Here is a 5,632-nt window from a genome sequence, read left to right on the forward strand (position 1 = left end):
TAAAGGTTAAATAAATAAAACATATAAAGATAGATACTGCCTACCTATCTAGTTAGGCTCATTTGATCACTGCAAAGATTGAGGGTTATGCCATATTTCTTTCTATTAAGCAATGGTGGAAAAAGTACCCAAATGTCATGCATGAAAGAAAGTTAAAATACCTTTATAGAAAATTACTCAAATAAAAGTGTAAGTCACCTAGTAAAATCCGACTTGAGTAAAAGTAAAAAAGTTTCAAAAGTAAAAGTAGAAATAATTTATAATTCCTTATATTAAGCAAACTAGACGGCACCATTTTCTTGTTTTTAGCCAGGGGCACGCTCCAATACTCAGACATCATTTACAAAAAAAGCATGTGTTTCATGAGTGTACCAGATCAAAGGCAGGTGGGATGACCAGGGATGTTCTTTTGATAAGTGTGTGAATTAGACAATTTTCTTGTCCTGCTAAGCATTCAAAATATAATGAGTACTTTTGGATGTCAGGGAAAATGTATGGAGTAAAAAGTACCACATTTAGAAATGTACGGAAGTAAAAGTTCTCAAAAATCTGAATAGAAACTTAAAGTACAGATACACCAAAAAATTACTTAAGTAGTACGTTCAAGTATAAGTACTTTACACCACTGCTATTAGGCTGAATATTGTGGTAAATTTAATCTCTGTGCCTGTGCATATGTATGCATGTTCAACTCGTCTACCCTAATGTTGATCTTATGCTGGCACGGTTCAACTGTTTTTCAATCTGTACAATAGAGTATAATGTTTTTTTTTTGTCTTACAGACAATACTGTGTTGTGCCTGGGCTTCTTCCTGAAGGAGATTCTAGATACAGAAACATAATTCCTTTGCCTGCATGTGTAAGAACTGTATCCCGTGTCCTGTATCCCTATCAAGGGGTTAGACATTATGCTGGATTTATATGGATTTAGGAATCTTTATGACTGCTGATCACCAGTTCTCTTAGCTACATATTGTTACACCAGTAATATGATCTAACCAAAGATGTTTGGTATCCATGACTGGGAGTTACAGGATAGGTACTGTTTGGTGTAGAACAGATAATTTTTGACTGACCTGAGCGATGCCATCTTTGCCCTCGATTTGGGGAAACAGGAGTCTGATAAAAATGTCCATGTCCAGTTACAGGGGGTCCGTTTGAATTTAGGAAATGCGGCGTTGTACTTTTTGCTCCAAAATGTAGTCCAACAATATGTGCACCACCATCGTGTCTATTTCAGGTCTTCTCACTCTTTAATCAAGACAGGTCTCTGTCATCATGACATGCAGCACTTTGGGGTGGACACCCACCTGTCTCGATCAATGAGAGAAGATCTTTGGGTATATCACATAATCTGGTGTAACAATCTGCAACTACAGTTCTCTGTACAACACTGTTCGTACAATTTTTGTTGGTATACCATATACCATTGTTGTTGAAACTCAGTTCTCCTGTTACCATATAATAGTGTACACTCTCCTGTATTTGACATTTTCTTTGGATATCTGAATGTCTAGCATATGTTTGATGGTACAAAGCCCTGTACAGCTTATATAAATATATTCTGTGAATCCAACGACTGACACATTTTTAAGATTGATAGAAAATATCCATATTTATTTTAATGTGGTTCTACATCAGCACTCTCCAACCCTGTTCCTAATCAAATCAAATTGTATTTGTCACATACACATGGTTAGCAGATGTTAATGCGAGTGTAGCGAAATGCTTGTGCTTCTAGTTCCGACAATGCAGTAATAACCAACGACTAATCTTGCTAACAATTCCAAAACTACTACCTTATACACACAAGTGTAAAGGGATAAAGAATATGTACATAAAGATATATGAATGAGTGATGGTACAGAGCGGCATAGGCAAGATGCAGTAGATGGTATCGAGTACAGTATATACATATGAGATGAGTATGTGAACAAAGTGGCATAGTTTAAAGTGGCTAGTGATACATGTATTACATAAAGATGCAGTAGATGATATAGAGTACAGTATATCTGTATACATATGAGATAAATAATGTAGGGTATGTAAACATTACATTAAGTAGCATTGTTTAAAGTGGCTAGTAATATATTTTACATAAATTCCCATCAATTCCCATTATTAAAGTGGCTGGAGTTGAGTCAGTGTGTTGGCAGCAGCCACTCAATGTTAGTGGTGGCTGTTTAACAGTCTGATGGCCTTGAGATAGAAGCTGTTTTTCAGTCTCTCGGTCCCAGCTTTGATGCACCTGTACTCGCCTTCTGGATGATAGCGGGGTGAACAGGCAGTGGCTCGGGTGGTTGTTGTCCATGATGATGTTTATGGCCTTCCTGTGACATCGGGTGGTGTAGGTGTCCTAGAGGGCAGGTGGTTTGCCCCCGGTGATGCGTTGTGCAGACCTCATTACCCTCTGGAGCAGTTGCCATACCAGGCGGTGATTGTGCATCTGTAGAAGTTTGTGAGTGCTTTTGGTGACAAGCCGAATTTCTTCAGCCTCCTGAGGTTGAAGAGGCGCTGCTGCGCCTTCTTCACGATGCTGTTTGTGTGGGTGGACCAATTCAGTTTGTCTGTGATGTGTACGCCGAGGAACTTAAAACTTACTACCCTCTCCACTACTGTTCCATCGATGTGGGTAGGGGGGTGTTCCCTCTGCTGTTTCCTGAAGTCCACAATCATCTCCTTGGTTTTGTTGACGTTGAGTGTGAGGTTATTTTCCTGACACCACACTCCGAGGGCCCTCACCTCCTCCCTGTAGGCCGTCTCGTCGTTGTTGGTAATCAAGCCTACCACTGTTGTGTCATCTGCAAACTTGATGATTGAGTTAAAGGCGTGCGTGGCCACGCAGTCGTGGATGAACAGGGAGTACAGGAGAGGGCTCAGAATGCACCCTTGTGGGGGCCCAGTGTTGAGGATCAGCGGGGTGGAGATGTTGTTACCTACCCTCACCACCTGGGGGCGGCCCGTCAGGAAGACGATGATGAGTTTGGAGGGTACTGTGGTGTTAAATGCTGAGCTGTAGTCGATGAACAGCATTCTCACATAGGTATTCCTCTTGCCCAGATGGGTTAGGGCAGTGTGCAGTGTGGTTGAGATTGCATCGTCTGTGGACCTATTTGGGCGGTAAGCAAATTGGAGTGGGTCTAGGGTGTCAGGTAGGGGGGAGGTGATATGGTCCTTGACTAGTCTCTCAAAGCACTTCATGATGACGGAAGTGAGTGCTACGGGGATGTAGTCGTTTAGCTCAGTTACCTTAGCTTTCTTGGGAACAGGAACAATGGTGGCCCTCTTGAAGCATGTGGGAACAGCAGACTGGGATAGGGATTGATTGAATATGTCCGTAAACACACCAGCCAGCTGGTCTGTGCATGCTCTGAGGGCACGGCTGGGGATGCCGTCTGGGCTACCTAGAGCTACCATTCTTGTATGTTTTCACTCCAACCCTAATCTAACACACCTGATTCTAATAATTAGCTGGGTGATAAACTGAACCAGGTTAGTTACAACTGGGGTTGGCTACGTTTACACAGACAGCCCAATTTTGATTTTTTTTCCACTTATTGGTTTTAATCACACCAGATATTTTTCAGAACTGATCTGATTGGTCAAAAGACCAATTAGTGAAAAATAAGATCAGAATTAGGCTTCCTTTATGGAATGGTCTGCCTATCCATGTGAGAGACGTGGACTCGGTCTCAACCTTTAAGTCTTTATTGAAGACTCATCTCTTCAGTAGGTCCTATGATTGAGTGTAGTCTGGCCCAGGAGTGTGAAGGTGAACGCAAAGGCACTGGAGCATTGAATCGCCCTTACTGTCTCTGCCTGGCCGGTTTCCCTCTCTCCACTGGGATTCTCTGCCTCTAACCCTATTACAGGGGCTGAGTCACCTTCTTACTGGTGCTCTTCCATGCCGTGCCTATGAGGGGTGTGTCACTTGAGTGGGTTGAGTCACTAACATGATCTTCCGGATTGACGCCTCCCCTTGGGTTATGCCATGGCGGAGATCTTTGTGGGCTATACTCGGCCTTGTCTCAGGATGGTAAGGATGAAGATTTCCCTCTAGTGGTGTGGGGGCTGTGCTTTGGCAAAGTGGGTGGGTTTATATTAGAGGTCGACCGATTATGATTTTTCAACACCGATACCGATTATTGGAGGACCAAAAAAGCAGATACCGATTAATCGTCCGTTTTTTTTTCTTTTTATGTATTTGTAATAATGACAATTACAACAATACTGAATGAACGCTTATTTTAACTTATACTTAACTTATTTTAATTATAATAGATCAATAAAATCCATTTAGCCTCAAGTAAATAATGAAATATGTTCAATTTGGTTTAAATAATGCAAAACAAAGTGTCAGAGAAGAAAGAAAAAGTGCAATATGTGCTATGTAAGAAAGCTAACATTTCAGTTCCTTGCTCAGAACATGAGAACATATGAATGCAGGTGGTTCCTTTTAACATGAGTCTTCTCATGTTTCATCATCTCATCATCTTTGAGATGCAGCCCTCTTTGTTTCCTTCAGATCGTTAGAAGATAGCATATCTCATAACACTGATGTCTGGAAGGGCGCTCGCCGGGGCTACGGCGGTGAGAGAGCAACAATCCGCTGTTTGCCTTCGTCTGGAGAATTTCATAGAGGAGGTGAGGAAGGTGTTCGATTCTCCCGTGTCCGGGAGAGAGGTGGCTCTGAAGCTACTTCAACTACATCAAGACTTCCGTAGTGTGGCAGACCACGTGGTAGACTTTCAAACGTTGGCCGCCGAGAGTCCCTGGAAGACACCTTCCTTCATAGATTATCTGAGGAAATGAAAGATGAGCTCACAGCTCAGGAGTTACCCATGGACCTTGACAGCCTCATAGCCTTTACCATAAGGGTTGATGACCGCCTACAGGAATGCAGGAAGGAGAGGAGGTCTGTTCTCGGTTTCTGCCTCGTTTCCAAAAAATCCCGGAAGTCCCCGACGCCTGCATTCCCGAGAGATTCCGAAGTCACCCGAGCTCCCTTGGGAATCATCAGGGACTCCCCCAGTGCCCATGCAGCTGGGAAGGGCTATATTGTCTACTAATAAAAGTTCATGCAGGCTGAGCTCCAATGTTGCCTGTATTGTGGTACTACAGGACATTATATATCCACTTGTCCAGTAAAATACCAGGCTCATCAGTAGGTACGCTGGTGGGCCATACTGGGGGTCTCCAAACTCCGATTACTCATACTCCTCTCCATGCTATCCTGCTGTGGTGTGATCGGTCTAAATCTCTCCAGGTGCTCATTGACTCTGGGGCTGACGAGAGCTTCATGGATGCTACCCTGGTATCTGAGCAGGGTATCTCCACACAAACCCTTTCTATTCCCATGGATGCCAGAGCATTGGCAGGGTCACTCACAGTATGGTTTCCATTAACCTGCAAGTCCTTACACAGTCCTTACAGTTCCCGTGGTTTTGGGATTTTAATGGCTCCAGAGGCACAACCCCCTGATCAACTGGGCCCCTGGTTCAATCCTCATTCTGCCATGCACATTGCCTTTAGGCAGCACAGCCTGTCCCGGGACGTCCTCCTGCGAGCTTGGGAAAAGCCTCTGATCTCTCCTCTGTCCCCGCGGAGTACCAGGACCTCCGGGAGGTCTCCC

Source organism: Oncorhynchus gorbuscha, linkage group LG13 (assembly GCF_021184085.1).
Source record: "Oncorhynchus gorbuscha isolate QuinsamMale2020 ecotype Even-year linkage group LG13, OgorEven_v1.0, whole genome shotgun sequence".
In the NCBI taxonomy this organism is placed as follows: domain Eukaryota; kingdom Metazoa; phylum Chordata; class Actinopteri; order Salmoniformes; family Salmonidae; genus Oncorhynchus; species Oncorhynchus gorbuscha.